Source organism: Panthera onca, chromosome D2, assembly GCF_046562875.1.
Source record: "Panthera onca isolate mPanOnc1 chromosome D2, mPanOnc1 haplotype 2, whole genome shotgun sequence".
Classification (NCBI taxonomy): domain Eukaryota; kingdom Metazoa; phylum Chordata; class Mammalia; order Carnivora; family Felidae; genus Panthera; species Panthera onca.
Window position 1 is genome coordinate 46,619,024 of NC_138349.1, and position 27,144 is coordinate 46,646,167.

Here is a 27,144-nt window from a genome sequence, read left to right on the forward strand (position 1 = left end):
TATTGTATAATTTCCATTTGGCAATTATATTGATTGTACAATTGAACATACTGCATAATGGTGATAATTACAATTGTTAACGTTTTCTGCTGGGAAGGATCCAAGTGGGTAAACAGGTTGCTTTGAGTTACTGACAATCAGAAAGGGGGGTTTGGAGTTTCTCTTTAATTCTTGCACATATTGATCAGAGATATTTCCTAAGGAAATACTGAAGTTTGAAAAACAGACCTTTCATGTTTCGAGAAGGAAAATCAATTTGAACCTTTCAGTATTTTGCATTGACGGAAGCAGATAAATGCAATGGGAAATCAAGCCCAAGAAAAAAAAAAAGGGAAAGTGCTCTTGTGTTAGGACTGAATTGCCAATAAGCCTCAACCACAGGACCAGAGGCAGCCAGGAAACAAATCCTAGGGCCTCAGAAAATAGGTACTGGTGGAGGCCTCAACAAATCAATCCTTCTTGGTGGATCACATTTGCATAACATATTTCCCCCAGACTGGCCAGAACAAGGGGGGAAAAGAGTGTTTGGTAAGAAAGCATTCACGCTAACCCAGAAGCCTTTTGAGTTCTCCTTGTACATGTTCAGGAAGAAGGAAGCCATGGTAGTTTTACAACACGAATAAACTTGCCTTTTGTGGAGTCCCTTCATCAAATGAATCTTGCTGGTGTAGATATTTGATAGTGTGTTTTTCCCTACCTCATTAATGGCTCCTGGAAAATTTAAAGAATTTAAAGAAGGAAGGGGATTAGAAGTCATGTAGTTTGTGCCTTTCACCATCACATGGAGTTGGAATGTGATTATCATGGACATCAGTGTAGACAACAATGTAAGAGCTATGGCAATGAGTGAGTGATGAACCCTATGAGCCCTAGCCGAACAGTGGGAGCACAGGTGAAGGAGAGCCTAGGGTTATACTTAAACATAATTGGCTAAGCCTTAAACTCCCTTAAACGCCCAAAGCGTTGTTGTTTATTTGAGAGCCATGGGCCTGGTTATAAGTACTGCCATTATTTAATTAATTCAAATAAAAAAAAATACTGTGACCTAGATAGAATTGGTATTTCCCAAGGCTTTAGTAGATACTGTGCACTGTCACCTAAGTCCATTTACTCTTGAACAAAATTTTATCCATATATCCAGCCTTTAGGGAAGAACCCACTGTCTCTAGTTCAGGGGCAAATCCAGATCAGTCTAACCAATCAGAGGGTCTCATTCTGCTTTAGCCAACTACAGCAATGGCACTACACTTGCCAGTCACTGGCTGGGGTGACAAGTGACCCACTTATAACCAATGTCATGTCTGGGAAATCCTGGGGGTGAGGATTCGTGGGAAAGAGTTTCTCAGTGTTATGAAGGATACGACAGAAATGACATTTTCATTGTCCCTCTATGAGAGTTTGTCATATCTGTGTGTAATGCCTGGTCCTGTAGTGCCAACATGTGTGCATGATGGGGAAATGAGAACAAAGCTGAGATACTGAGGATGGCAGGACAGATGGCTGGACAAATCTTAGATACTGTTGGTGAGCCACTGAATAGAGCAACTCTGGACCTATTCTGCCTCTGATGTGCTATTGTTGAAGGCATTTTCAGGGTTTTTTTAATCTACTTAGCAGCTGAAAGCTCCCTTACTGGTACAGCAGCACAGAGAGGTAGGATTTGTTCAAGGTCCTACACAGTAAGTGGAAAACTTGTCAATGAAGAGTGAAACCAGTGACTGCCAACTTTCCATTTCTTTAATTTCAGGGAAAAAATGAGTAAGTGATATCTGTACCCATATGGGAGAAAGAATAATATCTTTTTATCTGTATTCCAAAGAAATTTGGCTACTTTGGATGATTAAAAAAGAAAATAAAACTATTATCAACTTTGCATACGGGAAACTACCTTAAGTTTCACCAAATGCTTAAAAGAAAGAGCGTAATCACCTATTTTAGATAAAAACTGGTGGTTATAACCATAATAGTAAAAATGTTTTCTATTAATCTTATGCGGATGTTCCAAATTTAGGGGTTTTTTTTATTCTTCATCTTGGAAAGCAATACATTTATTAATGATAATATGAAAGTGATACTTAATATTATTTTATAGACAAAAGTACTAAGGTCTCTGAGTATGTTTGAATGCGACCCTCTCAGCAACATCATGAGGTAGGTATTTTTACCCACCCCCCCACCGCCTTATTGGGCAAAGGGGTTTTGTCTGGGGGAACCCAGCCTGCAATGGCGTGCATTCCAAAGCACTTGCTCTGAAATGCATGCTACATTGCTTCCCCCCTTGGGAATAGTCTTAGTTGAATTTTTAAAAATAAAATAAAATACACACATTTATTAAAGAAACTGTAGACAAGAGACAAATTATAAAAGGTCAGAGGAAGTCTCAACACTAATTAGCATTTTGAGATAATTTCTTATTTTCCCATGAACAAGGCCATTCAAAACTATTATATTTATGTAAAATTTAGTCATTTCCAAAATTTGCCATTTCATTATGGAAATAACTAGTTCACTTGATTATTCCACTGCTTTTGGAAATCGAACATAATATCCTAAAATAGCTTTTTTTATGATGTTCAATCTTCAAAATAATTTCTGAAAATGTACATTCAGGAATGCCATCTAAGTAAAGGGGAGCCAATGACAGAATATGATCCTTTTAATAAACTGGGGCATGTGCTATAGTTAAAACACTCACTCAGCCACCTTCACAATGGGCTTCCACAGGGATCCAGTAAACCTCAATAATAATGCTATCAAGCATGTAAGAGAACCAGCAAGGAAATAGGCCTCCCTCTAGCCCACAGAAAAATCCAGAACCACAGTTCCTAGTTTGAAAAGGATGATAAAGAATCCTGGGTTTTATCCTTCCTACTCTAAATCTAATTCCTGTGTCCTCAAACAAATACTAAGAAATTTCATTTAGCAAAATAGTTTCAGGACACAGATGATTAATAGCAAAACATGAATTTTGGAAGTATCTTGAAATGTGTTTCAAGAAATTTAAAATAACCATTAAAAATTAATAAATACCATAAATAAAGTTTCCATATCCATGATGTAAGCATCCAGAGGTGAGAATGCCTCAGTGGCACATAAGAAGCCAATTAAAAGTGTTTCACCTCAAGAAGAGAGCAAATAAGAACCTAAGAATGCTAAGCCAATTTTTTGTTCATTTCACTATCTCTACTGATCACCTTAGTAACAAGAAAGTTCATATATGGTTTATAGGTCCATCATAGGCACACCAAGGAATTCTTAACACCTGGGATCTAAAAAAAATCCACATCCTGAATTTGTTTTTATTTGTTAATTTATATTATTCATTGAGAAGTAAAATTAAATCTATGAAAATAAACTGGGAGCACCTGGGTGGCTTAGCTAAGCATACGACTCTTGATATTGGGTCAGGTCATGATCTCAGGGTTCCTGAGATCGAGCCCCGCATTAGACTCTGCACTGACAGCATGGAGCCTGCTTGGGATTCTCTCTCTCCCTCTTTCTCTGCTCCTCTTGCACTCACATGAACATGTACGGACACGCGCATGCTCTCTCTCTCAAAATATATTAATAAACATTAAAAAAAGAAACTGAATTACAGTAAGCACCTACCAAAAGGTCTCTGAGTCTACTTGTTGGATGAGAGTCTAGGCTGGGTTCTGATCTAATGGAAATAAGATCAGGAAAAATCTTTATGATGATCTGAAGATAAGGACAAACCAGGGCTTGACAGAATGGTTACTCTTTCCCTCATATGTCCTCATCAATGGGATTGCCCATGTTACAAAGGAGTCCACCATGTGAAGAAACAACAGGTTCACGAGGCCAGAAGTCCAGTGTTCCAAAGTCTTGGAGTTTCCTGGAAGAGGGACTTGAATGTCCAGAAAGTCTGTATGTAATAGGTATAGATAGATAATACGTATAATATGATTGCATGAGCCCATAAATGTTTATCCAAATATGGGTCACCCCTCTGATTTCTGATTAAGTATTCCTTTCAGTACCCATATAGTTGAAAGGGTTTAATTATGACCACAACCTGATATCTGCTTATCACATGCCCACATGTCCACTCTGCACTCCACTTGCGATATATAATAAACATGTGAGCACACACCATGCAGGTTTGTTGGGTTCAGGTTAAAATTCTGAGGCACCGGGGGAAGTGGACCTCAGCGTATCACAGCCTAACTTCCTTGTCAGTGGCCAGGACTAGAAATATAATGCCAGGATGTTCAGTGGCCAGGACTGGAAATATAAGGCCAGGATGCTCACAGTCGCCTCACTTCCCATGGGAAAGAGCTTTTCAAGATGATCCCAGCACTAGTTATGACTGAAGGAGAGGTTAACCATCACTTAGATAAGGACAGCAAAGATGCTTCTTCTCTGGTTCCCACTGCGTGCCTCTTTATTGGTGAGGATTTAAAGGAGGTTTGTGGGGACAGGAGGGAGAGAGGAGTGAGATACTATCTGTTTTTAATAAGTGTGTGAGTTACATCTCTTTGGGGTCCTGTATGCTTCTGCTAAAGAAATTATCTTGTTTTGAAGCAATGAATTCTTGAGTCAGTTATTCACTAAGGTGATTCCTAACAATTTCATGCCCACATAGACATTTAGACACGATGTGACGAAATTGCTGCTGCTATCCAGTGACAGGGAACTAAAGATATGCAGAGGAACTGATGTATCTGAGAGGAAACTCACCTTTTCAAATACTTAAAAAATAAAGACATGCTGCCAGTTACAGATTGGGTGAAAATAAAGAGTGAAAAGCATATGAAACTCTTTGGGTTGGGAGACAAATCTGCACTTGACCTGATTTTACTCTTTATTAAAATAAAACCAATTATAAGATGGAAAGATGTGATAACGCTGCCTTTGAGCATCTGCTGAAATGATTCTGAAAGATCCTTGAGCCAACACTAACATTTAGCAGCTAGACAGCCACCATGCCTGCCCCACAGGTTTCTGCTTCTGTATTAACTGATGAAAAAGACACATTCCAGTAATATCTTCGTCAGTGCAGGCAAGTAAAGGAACAAGTATATCATGGCTATGGGTAAGAATACATGTTTATTCCTACATTATAGCTTTCCAGTCCAAAAGGCTGGAGAATGCAAGTGGTAAAATAATGCCTTTTATTTCAAAAAACTGATTTCAATCTAGAATTCTCTTTTTCTGTTAAAACACTTAATTCCAGCTGCAGAGATGAACTGGACATGGCTGATCTGTCTGCAGGACGAGGTTTTAGGAGGCTGAAGCAGAAAGACAGGAAAGAGAAAAGGTAAATTAGAGGTTAAGAAAGGTAAAGCTAATTACCTCCTTCCCAAACAACCTATTTCTTAAAACAGCAAGTGGACGGACGTTTTAATGTCTTATATCACTTGTATAACTTCCTAGCACAAGGCTGGGCACAGAATAAATACTTATTTAGAGGTGGTTTTTTTTTTTTTCTTTTCATTACTCTCTCTCTCTCTCTCAAAAAAAAAGGGGGGGGGGTCTGATGGGAGACAGCTGAAAGACCCTAAGCCAGAGGTGGTCTTGGGCCTGGATCTCCCTGGGCTGGGCTCCTATTTTCATTTTTAACAAACTCTGTTTCCAACCTCTTAAATAGTTATTTACTGATCTCTCCCAAAGGGTCACAGGTAATAGGCTCAAGACGCTGCTGCCTTTTACTTGTACTGTGTAAAGCACTCAAAGATGCCCTGTCAATTAATTAGCAGCTTAATTGGAATGAAATTATGTAATTAAGCATCTCATTTCAAATTAGCTATAAATGTTTACCAGCTCACAGGAATGAGACTTTCAAGGGGCCTTCATCCAGACCTTGTTGGTTTTGACAGTAAGTCAATGTCTCCCTTTCCTTTCTCTAGTTAGAAACGCAGGGTTTTAATGAAGCCCGAAGATAAGTTCCATAAACAAGTCAGATATCAGTTTATTTACATTTGGTTGGAGCTGGTGACCTCCCAAAGAACACATTCTTCCTATGGGCAAGTCAATTGATTAGGTCCCCAAGGAATGAATTTGACTCCAGAAGAGAATGACAAAATATATTTTCATAAATTCAATGTTTACAAAACACTGCAAGGATTATGTTCAGTTTTCTATATGTTAAAAATCCATTCCTATTATATATACACAGGAACTTTAAATTATTCTGTGATTAAGGCCACTAGCTTCTCTTAGCATCCTTTCAAATGTTTTAAAGCATTTCCCTATCATGATGGCTATTGCTAATTTTCACCAGCAACCAGTCTCTGCACCTCCCTTTTAAATGGAAACCTCTCCTCCATGACAGTCTCAGCCTGGCCATTTGGCCAAGTCCTTGCCAATGGAATTGTAAGGAGCTGGAAGGATGTGGGCAATTTTCCCATCATTTTCTTAAGAGCCAATTGCTTGTCCTCAACTTCTTATCTTTGCCCCTTGCAGAAAGCAGATGTTGTTCCGGTCAGCCAGGTCTGACTGGTAATGAGGAAAACTCCTTGGGGAATAACAGAACCATTAGATAGAAGAAACCTTTGCCCTTATTTAACCTTGTAGAGCATATAACTATCTTTCAGGCCTGGCCTCCTCTCTTTAGACCAGAGTTGCTGGACTTCGGAACTACTGTCTTTGAGCTGAATAATAATTTGTTATGAGACAGTATTCTAGGCACTACAGAAAGTTTAGTTGAGTTCCTGCATACCAGTGACTCCCCTTTTCCCTAGTTGTGGCAACCAAAAATTTCCCCAGATGTTGTCAAATACTTGGGTCAAGTTTGCCCCTCGATGAAAACCACTGCTCTAAACAGTTAGAAGAATGAATACCCTTTTGTCTTGTTTGATCCCCTGTAATCTTGGGTATATTTGTTATAGTAGCTCAAACGAGCAGCTCTCAAAGTGTGGTCTGCGAGAACCTTTTAGAGATTCTATGAGGTTTGCATTGATACTGTAAAAGCAATGTCTGATAAAACTGGTCGCTGCAAATCAAGGCAGTAAAATTCATTTGTATTAATATTAATAATATTCTTCACTGCTATGTCCTTTTGCTGGGGGACATTTCCATTTAGGGATGTCCTTGATGTAGTAGTAAAAATCATTAATTTTATCAAATATCAACTCTTGAGCACGCATCTTTAAAATATTCTATGTAATGAAATGAGAAGTACACACACACACACACACGCACGCACGCATACACAACTCTTCTGATGTATACCGAAGTGTCAATTATTGCCTTAAAAATACTTGTGCAGGGACGGAGTGGCCAGTGCCTGTAGAGTAACATGCCTAAGTTTTACTATAACACATACCTTACTCATGACTCTCCGTCTGTGAGAAAGACACAGTAAAGCGGCAGGAAACACAAAGAATGTAAAAGACTACTATCAGAAATGGATAGAAGAGTAGGCTCAGAGCTTGATTGACAAAACAAGCATGGCATTTCAACGTGAAAAGATGCCTCCTACTCTATTCTCTGCTTCTCCTCCTGGAGGGGCCATGATCCCATCTCCCAAATCTTGCGGGTCCTCCTTGCCCTGGTATGATGCTAGCACCCGTTATGGGGGCCCTCCCATGATGCCAACAATGGGCCCTCCTCCTCCTGGGATGATGCCAGTGGGACCTGCTTCTGGAATGAGGCCTCTTATGGGAGGCCATGTGCCAATGATGCCTCGGCACCCCCATGATGAGACCTCCCGCCCGTCCCATGATGGTGCCCACTCAGCCAGGAATGACTTGACCAGACAGATAAGAAGAGAGGGGGCCCTCTTTATATTAATAAATATATATATAAATATATATTTACTTGTTCTTTACCAGGAGATCATGATGCTGTGACTCTGGATGTTTTCTAACAGCATGACAAGGAAAATCTGTCTCCTTTCCTATCAAACAGAGAATAGGTTTTGTAGGGAAGTAGTGGGACAAAAACAAAAACAAAACAAAACAAAAAAAGCAACTTTCATTTGTTGTATGAAACGTGAAGATAAAATTGTCAACTGTTTTAGTTTTAAAAAAAAGTTCTCGTGCAGTTGTTTTGAGTTACAAACTGAACTAGCTACTTTTTCGTGGGACACTATTTTTACTTGACAGAGTGGCTGATGGAAAGAAAAAGGTTTTCAAACTACGATATTTGGTAGATACCTTGTCAAAAAAGAATGAGGTATATTTGTCATTTCAGGGAAAACAGCTGAGAGTATGTTGATTATCAACCGTTACTACTGATCAAGTTAAAGCAACCAAGTGAGAATTGGGATTTTGGAAAACTAGCATTTGGTAACATAAGACATTTCCAATGTAAATGGTGATCAGATCGATAAAATAATTTTATTGATATTGTATAATCATGAGCCACCATTTATTTAGAAGATCTGCTTAACTCAATGAAACAATATTTTCCAAATGACCAATGCATGAGGCTATGAAATGATGTACCGGTAGAAGGCTCTTTCAAGGTAGAATGTCACACAGTAAAAAATGTCCTATAATTTCAGATTCCACATTGTCAGTAATCTTTAAGAACTATTAACTGTTGAGTTAGGGTATAAGAATTTAAGAAATCTAAAATTATCTGATTTTGCTACAAACACAATCCTTCTTTTTCCAGCCACATATTTGTATGAAGTTAGTTTTCCTCACATACTCCCACCACACCAACGTAAGGGATTGATTATAGGTGCAGATATATGAATCTAGCTATCTTCTTCTAAGGCAGACATTAAAGAGATTGGCAAAAACATAAAGTAATGTCCTGGCAGGTTAGCAAGATGGTGGAATAGGAAGCCCTAGACTCTCCTTCCTCCCACAGAGATACTGATTCAGAAATAAACACAGATCAATATCCTTTGTGAGAAATCCAGAAAACAGTTAAGAAGCTCCTGCACCCCAGGTGGCACAAAATCAGCCACAATGAAGCCAACAGGAAAATGTGTGGTGCCCTCTCACCCCCATCCCTCCCACTGATATAGTATCATGGTTGGGAACTCCCAGTTCCTGGACTCTCCTCCCTGGAGAGGGAAAGAGAGGAGTGGATTGTATCTTCAACATTCTGGGTTTTCATGGGGTGGGAGCAGGAGAGCTTACCTAAGGGACTGGCTTCTGTCTCGGTCGTCTCCTGTCACTGCTGGGACCCAGTGTGTTCTTAATGGGGGCCACTGAGAAGGTAAAAGAGCTGGGCGGTGTGCTGCTGATTCAGAGCAGCCTCAGTATAGCAGAAAAACACCACAGAAAAACAAGAGATCATGAGCTCTAAACCAGCAAACCCATCTAATTAAAAATCTACATGCACAAGTCCAGAGAAGATACATCCACAGGAAAGTCTTGAGAAGCCTTCCTAGAAATTGAACCGACCATGACTGAATCATGAAGAAACAGAACTGAACAGACCTATAACTAGTAAGGAGGCTGAATGACTTATCAAAAACTTCCTCAGAAAGACAAGTTCAAGATCAGATGGCTTCATTGGTGAATTCCGCCAAATATTTAAAGAAGAATTAACACCAATCATTCTCAAACTTTTCCAGAAATCTAAAGAGGAGGAAATAGTTCCAAACATATTTAATGAGAATGGCATTATCCTGATACCAAAGCCAGAAAAAGATACTACCCCAAAAGAAGACAACTGGCCAATATCTCTGATGAATATAGATGCAAAAGAACTCAACAAAATTCTAGCAAACTGAAATCAACAGATATCAACAGGATCAGACACCATGACCAATGGGATTTATCCCCGTAATGCACGGATGACTGAACACACAAAAATCAATTGATGTGAAACACTCCATTACCGGAATGAAGGATAAAAATCACATGATCATCTCAATAGATACACAAAAAGCAACTGACAAAATTCAACACCCTGTTATGACAAAAACACTCAAACTAGGAACAGAAAGAAATTACTTCAATACAATAAAGGCCATATACGACAAGCCCACAGCTAACACTGTACTGACAGCCTTTCCTCTGAGGTCAAGAACAAGGCATGGATGCCCAACTCCCACTACTTCTATTCAACATAGTACTGCAAGCTCTGGTCCGAGCAATTAGGCAAGAAAAAGAAATAAAAAGCACCCAAATCAGAAAGGAAGAAGTACTGTTCACAGATGACACAATCTTATATGCAGAAAACATGAAAGTTTCCTCACAAAAACTGTTGCAACCAATAAATGAATTCAGCAAAGATGCAAGATATATAAGCAACACACAAGAGTAAACTATATTTCCATACACTGACAATGGCCAATCCAAAAGGGAAATTAGGAAAACAAACCCATGTATAATAGCATCGAAAGGAATAAAATACTTAGGAATAAACATAACTAAGAAGGCAAAAGACTCGTACAATGAAAACTACACACTGCTGAAAGAAAGAAGACATAAATGGAAAGACACCCTGTGTTCATGAAACTGAAAGCTTAATATTGTTAAAATGCCCATACTATCAAAGTAATCTACAGATTCAAAGTAACCCCTAAAAAAATCTCAATGGCAATTTTTTACAAAATTAGAAAAAATTCATGTGGAACCACAAAGGATTCTGAATAAATAAAACAATCTTTTAGAAGAAAAATAAAACTGAAGGCCTCATACTCTTTGATTTCAAGCTACAATAATGAAAACTATGTGATGCTGACATAAAGACAGATGTACAGATCAATGGAACAGAATAGAGAGCCCAGAAATAAACCCATGCAGGTACAGTCAGCTAATCTTCAACATGAGTGCCAAGAATACACATGGAACAAAGGACAGCTTCTTCAATAAATGGTGTTGGGAAAAGTGGATGCCCACATGCAAAAGAATGAAAGTGGGAGCCTACTTCACAGTACTCACAAATATTAACCCTAAATGGATCGAATAATACCTAAATGTAATACCAGAAACTGTAAACTTGTAGGAAAAAAAGCATAGGGAAAAAGATTCATGACCCTGGTTTTGGCAACGATTTCTTAATGACACCAAAAAGAATAGGCAATAAAAGCAAAAATAGACAAGTCGGATTACATCAAACTACAAAGCTTCTGCATGGCAAAGGGAAAAAATTAACGAAATGAAAAGGCAGCTGATCAAATGGGAGAAAATATTTCAAACCATATATATAAGAGATTAATATCCAAAATATATAGGAATTCCTACAACTCACTATGAAAAATAATAATAACTCAAAGTTTTAAAAAAGTGCCAATGGCTTAGACAGACATTTCTCCCAAGAAGAGTTATAAATGGCTAGCGGATAAATGAAAAGATGCTCAATATCACTATTCATCAGGCAAACGCAATTTAAAACCACAATGAGATCTCACTTCACACATATTAGGGTAGCCATCATCTAAAATAATTGTTGGTGGGCATGTAAAATGGTGCAGGCACTATGGAAAACAGTATGGAGGTTTCTCAAAAAATATATATAAAAACACAACTACCACATGATTCAGCAATCCCGCCTCTTGTATATATCCAAAAGAACTGAAAACGGGATTTTAAAAAGATATTTGCATTCCCATGTTTATGAGAGCATTATTCACGATAGCTAAGCAGTCAAAATAAACTAAATGTCTACTGGCACATGAATGAATGAAGAAAACACAATCTTCACATACGATGGGATATCGTTCAGCAATTAAAAAGGAAATCCTGTCATATGCTACAACACGATTAATTTTTGAGAACATTTTGCTAAGTGAAACAACCCAGCCACAGGACAGACACTACTTAATTCTACTTATAGGAGGTATCTAAAGTAATCAAACGCATTGAGCTAGAAAGAATGGTGGTTGCCACAGGAAAGGGGGTAGGAAATGGGAGAGTTTCTGCTATTCAATGGGTGTAAAATGTCATTTATGCCACACAAAAATTTCTACAGATCTGCCGTACAACATTTTACTCATAGTTAACAATACTGTACTATACACTCAAAAATATGTTTAGGGGTAGATTTCATGTGTTTTTTACTACAAAACATAAATATACAAAGCAATGCTACTTTTCTCACTCTTTTGTTTCAGAAAATAATTTATTTTCCATTAAAAATTGTTATTTACGGGGCGCCTGGGTGGCTCATTTGGTTAAGCATCCAACTTTGGCTCAATTCATGATTTTGCGGTTCGTGAGTTCGAGCCTCACGTTGCGTTCTGTGCTGACAGCTCAGAGCCTGGAACCTGCTTCTGCTTCTGTGTCTCCTCTCTCTCTGCCCCTCCCCCACTCATGCTCTGTCTCTCTCAAAAATAAACATTAAAAAAATTGTCATTTATGTTAGCATGCAATAGTTTATTTTTATTTTTGATAAGGATCAATAAAATATTTTTAAGTCTCCTTGTTTTAATTTTTAATATGGTAAATATTGATAGGTATGGCTCACTGAAGAAAAGGCTCTTGAGGAGACTTCAATAATTTTTATGAATGTAAAATGTTCCTGAGATCAGAAAATTTGAGATCCATTAGCTTAGAGTATACTCTTGATAATACACACACTCCAAATATTTTTTTCAAATCTTATCAGTTACACTTACTCATCATATAGACTTTTTTAAACTTGTGTGCTAATGGATTTATTTAACACTCAGTTTCTTTATGAAGAATGTTTTTTATTTTTTTAATAATTAAAATACTGCATATAATGTGTCACTGGTAACCTTTTCTTATTTTTATGATTAATTTCTCCAGATAATTACAAACCCTTTGTAGAAAGAATCAATAGATTATTCTCCTTAACGTCTCCTTAGATTAAAATAAGTCCATGAGGCCTTGATCGTTTATGAGAAAGCAAAAGAAAGTAAATACTAATATGTAAAACAATAAAAGACAAAATTGAAAAATGCTAGTAATATAAACACAGCAAACAGTATATGACTGTTGCTATATCCCAGGCACTGAGCTATTTAATCCTCTCAAGAGCCCTGTGAGGTGGGTAATATTATCATCATCGTGCAGATACAGAAAAGTGAGGCTGTGTGGTTAGTAACTTGTCCAAACTAGCAAGTGGCAGAGCCGGGATTTAGTGTTCTCAAGCCAGGACTAGAACCAAGGCCTCTGTGACTTCAGAGCTGCATTTTGTGTGTGTGTGTGTGTGTGTGTGTGTGTGTGTGTGTGTGTGTCTTGTTTAAAGGGATGGAGTCTTTGTGTTGTCAAATACATGCAACTTCTGAGCTGCTATGTCATCTGAGCTAAGAAGAGCAAATCCAGGTCAGCAGCAATGCCACCAGCTGTGAAGCAGGTCAAGAGAAACAGGAATCATTGAGCCTGGGAAATTACCAGGGGGATCAGGGAATGCCATGTTGCTGCTCTCAGCTGGAGACAACAATAAATAAACTTGTCCTGTGCAGTGCAAAAGGTGCAGGCGACTCGATAGCACTCACTGGCACTCCCCGCCCCCCCACCCAGCTCCAACCAAATACCACCAGAGCGGAGGACCCACCAGGGACAGGCTGACAGGAAGATCAGAGCTCAGGCAGCTCAATCCAAGTTTCTTCTTCTCTTGCACATGCTTTGTGCAATGGATAGCCTGTGGGCCTGGGCATGGGTCGAAATAAATAGGAGCATCAAGCATACATTTTTGTCCTTCTCCTCTCTGCTGAGGCAAACAGAGCCATAGAACAGCTGGTGAGGTCCCTGGGATTCTGAGAATTGATATGCCAACCACTTCTGCCCGATCTCAGTGTAACAGAATGAATACTTGGGTCGGGATACATATTCTCTCTTCAAATCGAGTTGAGAAAGGGGAGTGGTCCACCAAACATTTATGAAAGCTAAAATTTTTTTAAAGACAGCATTTGGTATAATACTGTATCTCCCAAAGTATGTTCTGCAGAGAGACGTATAAATGGGTTCCAAGGCCAAACGGATCTGGAAAGTGCTATGAGGTATAGTCAAACTTGGAGAATCACATGAATGTATTAAAAGTTTTGAGAGCTAGCACAGGGAAGACAGTTGTTTATGTTGGCTTCATCTACAGTTTCCCAAGTTGGATGAAGAAATAATATCTCATGGACCCATTCTGGTCCAGTGGGATGGAAGAATATGGCAGCCTCTGGGCTAAAAATAAGACCTAACCTGGGCAAATCCTTGATTTCTCTAGAACTCAGATTTCTCATTGGGAAAGTGGGCATAATGGCAATTATATCAGAGAGTTGTTGTAAGAATTAAATATATATACATACACATACACAGAGCATTTATATTAAGTGTGCAATAAATGGTACTCCTCCACCCAAACACGTGCTTAAGTTTGTGGAGCAGACTTTTCCTTTCATGACAGTTACAGAAGTAATCATCCAAGTAACCGAGCAACTGCCTTTATTGAGTACCTATCATTGTAGTGGGGAGAATAGCATCTGTTTTTGGAGTAGTCACAGTCCAATTAAAGAGAAAGACATGTGAATAGTGAGCCACGTGATGAGTGCTCTCCTAGATCTGCACAAAGTATTACAGAAAAGTTTACTCCTCCCAGGGCAAGTCATGGAAGCCATCAGAACCGAGTTTGAAGGATACATGGTCATTTCCCAGGCAGAACAGTAACATTAAGCATTTAAGTGAAGGGAAATGGCTCAGCAATACCCAGTGATGTGATGTATTCAGCCTTTCATAGAATGTGGTGTCATGTGGACAGTAACAGAGGGACGAGATGGCTCAACTGACAGTGCTGGTCGAGGCAATGTCGTAAAAGGCACTGCCTGCTGGAGGAGTTTAGGGCACTCTTGAGCCATTAAAGATGTTTTGATAGAAATGACAAGATCAGATTTGTATTTTAGAATGATGATTCTGATACCAATAGGGAGGCTGATCTCAGGAAGTGAAACCAGAAGCAAGAGAATAAGCTAGAAGCCCGCCATCTCCATCTTCACTTCCATGTCCTCAAGTTCACGAGGGCATGGACCAGGGTGGTGCTCAGAAGGACAGCATAGCAGGCAGTGAGAGACAGCAAGGTAACATAAAGGTATTTCTTCGTGTTCTCATGTTGGGAAAGAGAAAGGTAGGGAGATAGGAAGGTAAAAAGTACTGGCTGGCATTCTAACTTGAATAACTGAATGCATAGTAGGACACCTGACCAGGATTGGGAGAGAAGGAAGGAAGGAAGGAAGGAAGGAAGGAAGGAAGGAAGGAAGAAAGAAAGAAAGAAAGAAAGAAAGAAAGAAAGAAAGAAAGAGAAAGAACGAAAGAAAGAAGGAACAGGGTTTAGGGAAAGGTAATAGGGAGAGATTGTCCCATTGAGAGTTTGTAAATTGAAATTAACCAACCATTGGGCTTAAGATGTCTTCAGGCATTATAAAATTAGAAGTAAAGGCCTGGAGTTCAGAATCCCACTTGGACTGAAGATAGAAGCATTAACAGTGATCACTTGAGGTAGCCCCTGACCCAGAATGAGGGTGCAGGGTGTTCCAAAGCATACCAGAGTGAGCCAGAGGTTGGGAAATGCAAGGCAAAGAAAAGAATAAAGCAGAGTTCCTACTTTCAGAAGGAATATAATTCAGCTGGGGAGACATAATTGATGTATTATAAAGAAATGAAAGAAAAATTAAGTGCTAAGCTCTGTATTACTTAATGCAGCTGTGAAAGTATACAGAGTAAGAATTAAATCTTCAAATGGAAATAAATGAGACCTCTGGGGCACTCGGGAGGCTCAGTCAATTAAGCATCCAACTCTTGATCTCCGCTCAGGTCATGATCTCATGGTTCTTGAGAGGGAGCCCTGCATCAGGCCTGCGTTCACAGCATGGAACCTGCTTGGGATTCTCTCTCTCTCCCTCTCTCTCTGCCCTTCCTCCACTGGTTCTCTCTCTGTCTCTCTCTCTCTCTCTCAAAATAAATAAATATTAAAAAAAGAAAGAAAGACAGAAATGAGGCCTCAAAGGGTAGCTGAGATTTTTAAACTGAAGGAAAAGAGAAGAATGGGATTTCATTGTCAAGGGCAAAAGGCCAGCCAGGTATTCATATGAGCATTATTAAAGGAGGCCATAATGAGGAAAAATTGGGGTAATTATGGGAAAAATTAAGGTCACAGAAAACAAAGCATGTGCATCACGAGGAAACAGGGTAAAGTGAAATGGCTAGAAAGATACAAGGATGAAGGGAGAAGAGTGAACTTACTCAAGATTGAAAAGAGCATCTGGAATTGATGTGGTTGCAATAATGTGACTGCACATTATCACAACACTTAATATATAGAAGGAACTCAAGAAACCTTATGTTCTTTGTATGGTTCTATAAGCAGTTCTTGCATTCAGGCATCATATACCACCACATATGGTAATTCTGAATGACTTGGAAAGGGCAAGATGGGTGCCACATATGTAAGGAAGTTGCTGCCATATTCTAGTCTATTCTGTCAGTCTGTATACCTAAGTGTTCATCTTCGTGTGCCTATCTGCCTTTATCTCTGGGACTCTGTATGCTCTTCATGTGTGTGTATGTGTCTCCAGGTCTCTCAGCATCTATATGCATGAGCCTTCACCTCGCATTCGTGTGACTCTGCAATTGTCAGTCCTGGCTGCGTCATTGTACCATTTGGTCAATGTCTTCCTATCTGTGTGGGCGTGACTTTGCTATGTGACTGTGTTCACGTGCTAGAATAGGTGTCTGCATATATGGTTACTGTCTTTTTGTGCCCAATTATATGAGTCTGTACCATCTGTGTGAGTGTGTACATGTGTTTGTGTATATGTGTGTTTGTGTACGTGTGCATATTTTCTAAAGCGTTGCCACAGCATGCCAGTGGGTGCCTTCCGCAGCTAATGTAAAACTGTCAAACAGTATTGAATGACAAATGGGAAAAGCCCTCACTGCATCTGGCTACCCTGGCCTTTTTACTTTTAATAGAAAATTGATCTTATCATCCGTAGTCTATTTCACTACATATCAATGTGCACATGCAAATATTTCCATGCCACTAACATAAAGCTTGTATCAACCCGAAGTGATGTTTTGTGTAAACTGAATCTGAAATTATTTTCTTTGCTTTGTAATGGTGGCGAGAACCAAGCAAAGCATTTCTTGAGCCATAAAATACAATTTAACTCAAAAGTCACCCTAGCTTATGGATTTTCCTGCACAGAGACTTTCATATTAAGGGCCTGTGGTGAAGACCCCCTGTTGATTTTTGTAAATCCTAGAAACACTAGAGAGAGATGTAATTTCAGAGTCTTTTACCCAACTATTAGTAAAATAACTATGATGAATGGGGCTGTTGGGCTGATGTAAAAGGAAGAAAAGAAGGGAGGGCCGGTGCTAGAGCAGTTCACCATATCATATTATGAGCCAGGCGACAAGGGCCGGAAGACCTTGTATTTGAATCTTACAGGGAGCTACAATTAAGAGGCTCTTACACCTTGAATAGTGGCATGAACCCAGGCACAGAGAGGGATGCATGCAGCCCGATGGGTTCTGTGGCTGATAAGATTGAAGGCAATCCTAATTTTCAGATATAGTCAAGCTGAATCATACTGAATGTTTGCAGCAGCCCCAGTATCACCATGTGATCCTGGAGTCTTGGGGATAAGATTCAAATTCTGATTTCTTTGTTACATCCTCCAGTGGATGAAACTACTTCCTAAAGCACATGTGTTATGAGAGGTTCCTAAAACTATCTTCTGTTTGGAGTTCACCGTCCATATTAAAAGCAAACCAAACACAGATAGAAACCCAACCTTCCCTGGGTATAAACTTTAAAGTCATAGCAACTCTAAAATCCGTCAGAAATTTTCCACATACTTAAAGTCTTTTTTGGTCAAAATGGTTAACCACATGAGCAGACTTGGATTTTAAGCTCTATGCTATGGTGTTTCCCAACTTTACACTAACATGCTGCCCATTAATAAAAAAAGAGCAGTCAGCAAAGAATCTTGGAAGTCCATTCATTAACTCTAATTCAGATGGAGTGCAGCAGAGAACAATATACTTGGATTTCACTTCCTCACACAGCAACCCCATGCCAGGTGCCCACAGCACACTCGGTACTTCCATTCCTGCCCATGAGATGGAGAAGTTCAACCCCAAACACCGGCAAGATGTGTCACCCGGCGTGTCTTTCCATTTCAGAGACATGAATCTTGACAGTTTAGCTGTGCACACTGCTGAGTGCTGAAAGTCTCATTCCTCATCATCCCTTGCAACCAGATATGGCCACCAAGTTCTTATAAGATACAGGGGGAAGTTTTATAGTGATACTTCTTGGGGGTCTCCTAAAAGGAAAGAGTGTCCTTTTTCTTCCTCCTTCTCCCTTCCTGCCATTTGCAATACAGCGCTGTAGCTGGAACGTCAACAGCTATTTTGAATCATGAAGCCATTTTGTTATTGTAAGCAATGAGGGCTGAGGAACCATGGAGCGTTTGCAAGCCCGTTCTAAACTGTCTACCTATGAACTGCTCTTCCATGGAAAGAATCAATACATCTACGTTTCATAAGCCACTATATTCTGAATGTTATTACTTGCAGCTGAACTCTGTCTGTACTGACAAAGCATACACCTTGTTCCTAGTCTCTCAATAGTTGCAAGAGAACTGCTTCCCCTTCCATAAAGTCTGATACATGACCCAAATGCCTTTCTAGATAGCAACTATCAGAAAACAACCAAGCCAAGAGTCATGTGCCAGATTTTCTTTGGTGCTGGCAGGGTACTTTGTGTCATGGAAGATGTGGCATGATGGTGGGAAATAAGATAAGGCTATGGGGCCAAAAGAAGAAAGAGTTGCATCTTTCAAAATATCAGAGGGCCAAGCAATTAGAGGGAGAAAGAATGGCTGATTATTTGATATCTCTCTAGTTTTTGCATTACTTTCCTTTACCCAAATAATGAAACTCTTATTTTTTAATGCTTGATGCCAAATATATTGATTGAATTATGCCAAGTACTAGGTCAGAATGAAAAAAGTGGGAGGGAAAAAAAACTGAATAAAATAGGAAACAATGACAATGATAAAACCAGAGATATCTATGATCAAAGTTACTACCAATGTCTTCCATTCTTTCACTTAAGGATAAATATCTCAGACTGTGTAAAAAAACTGAATGATATGCATGAAATCAAATTAAAATAGAAATATTAAGAAATTAGAAATCAAGAGATGAATTTATGGATGACATTAGGTTAAAGGGTAACATGACTTCCCCCATGTTCTGACTGGAGTTTCCACTGAGGCTGAGGGAAATATGAAAACCCACAACACTATAAAAAACGAAGGCTAGAAGCTGGAAAAGCTTTCTCTATTTGTAATGTTGGTAATTAACAAGTGCTTATTATATACCCACTTTATACTCCACATTTCACAGACATTATTATCTCATTCAATCCTCACAAAAAAATTCTAATATTTGAGGTGTTTTATTCTCCATTTAAAAAAGAGAGAATGGAGGTTTAATGAGAACTTGCCCAAGGTCATACAACTAATAAATGAAACAGAGACTCAAAATCAGGTGTTTGCTTATAAACCATATGGATTCTCATGGAGAAAATACACAGGCTTAGCAAGCAGCATATTAAGTTTGATGTGATTACAGAGACAGTGTCTGAAAAATGCTGGGCTATGTTGGGGAACTATTATTTTTATCTACCTACGTTCACTGACTTGAAAGTGAAGAAATTTCTAGGTTGAAAACCTAGCCACATGCCCTCTCTACTTTTCAGATAGTACTCCGTAAGCTGAAAGGTATGTTTTACCTTCTGTCACCCATGTCATTTTTCTGAATCAAATGAAAGGTAGCATATTTCAGAACCAACAGATTTGGGATGGTCCATTCCATTATGAATCATTTCTGGTAATGTGCTAAGTTCAGAACTTGGATACAGGAGAAGTGTGAACTAGGAAAACATTTGTTCATGTCCTAGAGCAGTTCAGAGAAATAGAGAACAAAGTAGTAGAGACAGAAATAAGTCTGATATTTGTAGAACATTAGAAAAACGCCTGGTAAATTTAAGGCTTAAAATCTGAGCTGAGAAGGTAATTTGTTTACACACGAGTAGGCAGAAGGTAGAAACAATACCAACCAAATCATCTGCCAAGAAAATCCTACCTCATTTAAACATCAGTAAAGAAAGAGAGGAGGGGGGAAAGGAGAGTGGGAGGGAGGAGGACAGGGAGGGAAATGGTAAATAACAAGATAAAGAGAGCACCTAGGTGGCCCAGATGGCTAAGCATCTGGCTGGGTTTCAACTCAGGTCATGATCTTGGTTTGTGAGATCAAGCCCCATGTCAGGCTCTGGGCTGACAACACAGAGCGTGCTTGGGATTCTCCCTCCCTCCCTCCTTCTCTCTCTCTCTCTCTCTCTGTCTCTCTCTCTGAAAATAAATGAACTTACAACACAAAAGAATAAGATAAAGACAAAAGTAATTGGAAAATCAGAAGAAAAAAATATTATGAAAATGATCTACTGAAGGATCAGAAGGGAATTAGAGGAAACCACATAGAATCTTTAATAAACAGTAAAGCTACATACTTCATAAAAAGACAGGAGAAGTACCCAAAAGAGAATTAGCTGAAATTCAAAACAAAGTGGGTAAAATGATACATAAGATAAATGGCATAAGAAAGTAAATTAAGGAAGCTATAAATCATGGAATGAAATTTCACATGGGAAGCAGCATAAAGTAGTAGTAATTCTACCGAAGTGTAATTCAGTTATTACTAGAAATAAAGGCTTGAGATATACTTTCAGAAAATTCAAAAAAGAAGAGAAAAACAAAGAAGAAGCAATCGTAAAAGAGATGTCAATCTGTAAAGTAGGATGGGTGTGGAACCCTGAAATACAGAGAAGTGTTTTTCCTGAACAGATTTTTTTAAACTGGCAAAATTATTAAGGTATTCTAAAAAGAACACCCCCCTTAAAAAAAATAAGGATTATTTCTGCAAATTAAGAGTTCTTAATGTTCCAAATAAATGCAAACAAATAACTATGCAAATCGAAGTGCTTTTAGCCGATGTTTTACTAGCATAAGAATAAACGAACTCTAGATGTGCATGAAGGTACAAATATGAAGCTGACATACAAATTTACACACAGCCTCACTGCTTTCTTCAAATGAATGTTACAGAAAGACATTTGCACATATGCAAGTATTAAGATGGCAAACTAAACATAGCACTGAGCTCTGCTTCATCATGAAACTTCTAAAAATTATCTCCAGTAAAGGAATTTTAAGAAGGCATGAATTCACATGAACAGAGGGAATGGAAATCAACCAAAGTAACAGAACTCTGCTTGCTGGAAAGCTGAGCAAGGAATGTGACTGATTCAGCCGGCCAGGGAAAGATGAACAGTTAAACTGGAAGTTGGAAAAATTGATAAGAAACTCAATTTCCATTCCAAACCTCCCCAAATCTGAGAAAGAGCAGACCTGGAGCCACTGGAGCTGAGATATAAAAAGCAAATTTAAAAATGGAGGACTTGTTGTTAAGAAACAAACAGACCCTCTCTCATTTTAGGGTCGTCCACGGAGCTGAGTGTCCTCGCCTTCCCCCATGATGGACGTACATTGGAGTCCAATTCCTCAGGGAGTAAAACAGAGTCTCAGGATGGCATCCCTCATGGTGGAGGGCTGGACATGTCAACTGTGCTCACTGTTCTGAGGGATGTGACACAGAATTGGCTGATACAGCGTTCTGAAAAACAAAATGATGAAAACTGGAGAAATGCCTTAAGGTTATATATTGGTACTTTGATCATTCTTTCCTCACCAACATCTCCATATTGTGACCATTAAGTAGATTTCACCTGTGTAGAGGATTTATTTATTCCTTCTCCTGGGGAATATGACTACCTCAAAGGACATGGATGATGTCCTACTGGGATCTTCGAAGACAATGACCAAAATAGGTAATTCTCACCCACCTATAGAGAGCCTCCAAATTAAATTTGAGCAGATACCCAAATATTCACAAACATTAAGGAACCCACTTTATATGAAAACTAATACAGACTCATACAGAAAGAAAAAATCAGAGAAGTCTCAGACTACGCAAGAGAAGAAATTTTTAAGTGACTAATACAAAAATCCTCTGAAGCAAGTTCAAACAATGCTGTGCCTCTAAGAATTTACGCTAGAAAGAAACAAATGTGGCTAAGTCCACATGTGTTAGCACATAACTGCTTCACTGGGGGTTCTCTTAAATAACCTCCATGGAAAATACAAAGTAGAGTAAGTGATAAAGTGGACTATTAGAAGCTTACACATATTTTATTAAAATTTGACAGTAAACAGCGATTATTAAATTCTCTACAGAGCAGACCATTCTCATCACCCTGATCTTTGGATGCCACTGCCACCACTAAGTTATATTCAGAGTCAAATTAATAGTCATTTGTTTATTCTTAGAGAGTCATGCTTCAGGAGTTGGGAATAATTAGCCATTAGACTAACACTGTTCCAATCCAGCCTAACACGTCGAAAAAAAAAAAAAAAAACAAAAACAAGAACTAAAAGGATCACTTTTCAAGTAAATTAACTGCATCCCAGGATGAAAATAAAAATCATTTAAAAGAATCAAAAGATATCCAGCACCTAACAAGTAAAGTTCACATTCTCTGCTACCCAATAAAAAATTACTGGAAGTGCAGAAAAAGCAGGAAAATATGACCCAGGATGATGAGAAAAATCCATTAATTGAATAAGAGACAATATTTGAGGACATAAATAGCTGAGATCTCCCTCATTAGATAAAATTATAAATCCACATATTCAAAAAGCTCAAAAAAATCCTAGCCCATAAATAAATAGATAGATAGATAGATAGATAGATACTGAATATCATTGTAATCAAATTTATAAAATTGATGATGAAGAGAAAATCTTAAAAGCAGCAAGAGAAAGATACAATCCATACACAGGAACAAAGGTAAGAATAATGGCAGATTTCTCACCAAAAACAATACAAGCCAAGAAGTCAGTTGAGTAACATCTTTAAAGTATTGTGACAAGGTTGGGGTAGAGGTGCAATGTGATACTACCTCAGCAAAAATATCTTAAAAAATTTTTTTTCAATGTTTATTTATTTTTGAGAGAGACAGAGACAGAGCACAAGTGAGGAAGGGCAGAGAGAAAGGGAGGGAGATACAGAATCCGAAGCAGGCTCCAGGCTTTCAGCTCTCAGCGCAGAGCGCGACCCGGGGCTCAAATTCGCAAGCTGTGAGATCATGACCTGAGCCAAAGCTGGACACTTAAACCGACTGAGCGACACAGGTGCCCCCTCAGCAAAAATATCTTTAACAATGGAGGTAAAGAAGGACTTTCATACATATAAAATTTGACAGAATTCATTACTAGGAGCCCCACACGACTTGAAATATTAAAGCAAGTCCTTCAGGAAAAGGAAACTAATGCCTGATTAAGTCATGGGTCTAAACAAATCAACAAAGAGCACCAGAAATGGTAACTACAGGGTAAATATATAACTTTTTGTCTTAGTACTTAAAAGTATTTTAAAAAATACTTGGTTGTTTAAACAAAAGTAATGATACATGTAATACATGTAAAACGAAAATGTATGTCAATAATAGCACAAAAGCCAAAGGTAAGAAATGGAAGACAGCATTGTAAGGTTCTTATACTTACACGTAAAGTGGTAATAACATCTAAAGGTAAAAGTTAAAGATGCATACTGTAACCCGAAAGCAGTCACTACAATAACAAAGCACAGATTTATACTTAAGCTAACAAAGGAGATTATACGGAATAAAAAATATTCAATTAATTCAAAAGAAGACAGGAAAGGGGCACCTGGGTGGCTCAGTGGGTTAAGCACCCAACTCTTGGTTTCCGCTCAGTATGTGACCTCACGGTTCGTGAATTCCAGCCCCGCATTGGGGCTCCGTGCTGACAGTGCAGAGCCTGCTTGGGATTCTTTCTCTCTTTCTCTCTCTCTGGGCCTCCCCCGCTTGTATTCTCTGGCTCTGTCTCTCAAAGTAAATAAATAAACTTTAAAAAAAAAGTAGAAGAAGAGAAAAAGAGAAGAAAGAACAGATGGGAAAAATAGAAAACGAAAAGCAAGGAACAAATGGCAAAACGATGTTATAATTTTAAAATGTTCACTAAGTGGGGCACCTGGGTGGCTCAGTCGGTTAAGTGACTGATTTCGGCTCAGGTCATGATCTCACAGTTTGTGAGTTTGAGCCCCTCATCGGGCTCTGTGCTGACAGCTCAGAGCCTGGAACCTGCTTCAGGTTCTGTGTCTTCCCCTCTCTCTACCCCTCACCTGCTCATGCTCTGTGTCTCTCTGTCTCTCAATAATAAATAAATGTTAAAGAAAAAAAAAATTTAATAAAATAAAAAAATAAAATAAAATGTTGACTAAGTGTACTTAGGTTTACACAGTTATTTGTTTGCACCCGTTTGGAATGTTGAGATCTCTTTGATTTTGCAAAAATAACCCTTACTTTATCAAGAGTTATTTTCCTTTAAAATATCTTAAGGTAGGCTAATTTAGCAACATAAAATACTAAAGTCTTCTGCCTACTCCACCCATAGACCTTTCAAAAGAAAGAAAGAAAAAGAAAGAAAGAAAGAAAGAAAGAAAGAAAGAAAAAGAAAGAAACCCATAAATGCAATTAAGAGGTAAATAACAAACTGGAAAGAAAAAAATACTTAATGTATTTATTATAAAGAAACATGTTAATATCCTTTATATATTAAAGATTTTTACAATGAGAAAAATAAAAGTGATCCCCCAAAAGGAAAACAAGCAGCAAATGAGTGAATATTTATAAAAGAAGAACAACAAATACCTGATGAAAGCACAAAAAATATCAACTATTCTCTAATATTACAAATGCAAATTAAAATAAGCTATTCTGCCTATCAAACTGACATCATTATAAATTACACTATCTGGTTTTACCAAAGCAAGGGGAAAAAGTCACCTTCATATAATCCTAGAGAGACTGTAGTCTCAAATAAATAATTACTGAGCATTTACTATAAGGTATCACACATGAAGTGCAAATTGTATTTTTATCAAAATTCTTAAAATCTTCGAGCCTTTCTCCCCAGTACTTCTACTGATTAAGCTAAAATTGCAGCTTGTTGAAAAGAAGCATACAGGGACTCCCCCACCTGCTAAGACCCAGATCATTACATACAGGGCTTGAAAACCAGTTTTATATGCTAATAATGAATGAAAACATCGTTGCACATACACACATACACACACGCCCATAATTTTTTAAAACAAATTACATAGAAGAGTGTCTGAATGGCTCAGTCAGTTGAGCCTCCAACTTCAGCTCAGGTCATGAAGTCATGGTTTGTGGGTTCAAGTCCTGCATCAGGCTCTGCGCTGACAGCACAGAACCTGCTTGGGATTCTCTCTCTTCCTGTCTCTCTGCTCCTCCTCCACTCATGCCCTCTCTCTCAAAAATAAACATTAAAAAATAATAATAAAATAAAACAAGTTATATAGACTGCAAGTTTATAAGTGTATATATATGTATAAACTTTATATATCTGATAAAGTTATATTCAGGTATTAGAATGCAAGATTTTTTTGGAGAAAATATATTAAATCAAACAAAACAGAAAATACTATAACAACCCCTAAAGCTTCTACTTCTATTTGTATTTTTATTTCTGACAGGATTGCTTTATATCTTAATCTCCAACTTCTCCCTTAAATTTCAGACTACTGTATCCAAGTTCAAAGTTAACACATTCAAAATAGAGCTTTTTATTTCTCCTTCTTTGTCCCCCTTTCCCAAACTGGCTCCCCTCACCTAGTTTTCCCAAGATAAGAAGGAAAAATATTTTTTTTCTTTGCTCTTTTAAATCTTTACCTCTCCTGCCAGCCTTTAGCCAAGTACTACCATTTCTGCCTCCAAGTCATACTCCTAATCTCACATTTCACTGTCCCTACTGGTACCTGCACTCTTGTTGTGTAAACTGCATTCTCCATATAGCATCCAGTCATTCTTTAAAACTATAGATCCAATCATACAGTCCCCTTGCTTGAAATTCAACAATAACTTCTCATCACACTTAAAATGAAAGCCATACTCCTTACCATGACATCAAGGGCCTCCCTTATCTGGCTTCTGCCTATCCTATTGATCTAAGATCTATTATTGCCCATCTTTTGTTTTTAATGTTTATTTATTAATGTTGAGACACACACAGACACACAGCATGAGAGAGGGAGAGCAAGAGTCGCAAGCAGGCTCCATGCTGTCAGAGTGGAGCCCAACATGGAGCTCCAACTCACAAACTGTGAGATCATGATCTGAGCAGAAACCAAGAGTCGGATGCTTAACCAACTGAGTCACCCAGACGCCCCTACTATTGCTCAACTTTCCCATAAACCTGAAGGCCATAGATTCAATCAGGACAAGAGAAATCCCACCCACGGATGCTACCTTATCATTTCCTAAGATATTCCTTCTCAATATTCGGGTGTCTGCTCAGAAACCTTCTCTGACCACATGGAAATGAGCACTCCCTTCCTGGCCTTTGCGTAACCCTACACTCTGATATGCCATGGATTTGACATCATTTATGACCATATCTGAATGTATATTTCCCATTTGCATACTGATTTAATGAGTGGCAATAATGTCTAACCTAAAATCTAAGCTCTTAGCAACTATATTGCTTAAGTATTAATAATATAGTTATATTTGGATGGTGGTTTTTATTTTCTTCTCTGTGCTTGTCTACATTATCTAAATTTTATATGATTGGTAAATATTAGTTTTAAAGCCAGAATAAAAAATTCATATGCATACAACGTAAAATAACATTGGCAGAGTTTAAGGTGTAGGAGAAGGGAGGCATTTTTCTTGAGTATTTGATTAAGTCATTCCCTCAGTTGTAGGCAATTTTTGAGATCATCTTTGTTTGAGTGGAAGATCAAAAGGGAAATTGAATATATAAGAAGAGAAAATCATCTGAAAGAGCTGTTGGTAAATCTGAAAGACACTGCATAGGTTAATTAGACCTCCTGAAAAGAGGCAGGAAAAACAGGGAGAGAAAAAAGGCCTGAGTCTTGTTGCTATGAGTGATTTGCATACTTTAAGCCACAAGGGGGAGGAAGGCAAAAAGAACATAGTATGAATTTAACTGAAGATAGTCTAGGGTACCAGCTTCATTCTCTGTTGTCCTGCCAACTGGTTCCCAGAGGGGAAAGAGAATTTTACTAAGTAACAGGTAATTTGAGGGGTGGGGCTTCACATGGTCTAGTTAACCTTGTTTTA

At 38.4% G+C, this 27,144-nt stretch overlaps 1 protein-coding gene and 1 pseudogene across 10 annotated transcripts in view; one reads left to right on the top strand and one right to left on the bottom strand.

Moving 5' to 3' along the window:
• Positions 1 to 27,144, bottom strand: part of NRG3 (neuregulin 3) — a 1,060,434-nt gene that overhangs the window by 741,389 nt on the left and 291,901 nt on the right. The gene's annotated exons all lie outside the window — the stretch shown is intronic.
• Positions 7,262 to 7,728, top strand: LOC132685235 (U1 small nuclear ribonucleoprotein C pseudogene; annotated as a pseudogene).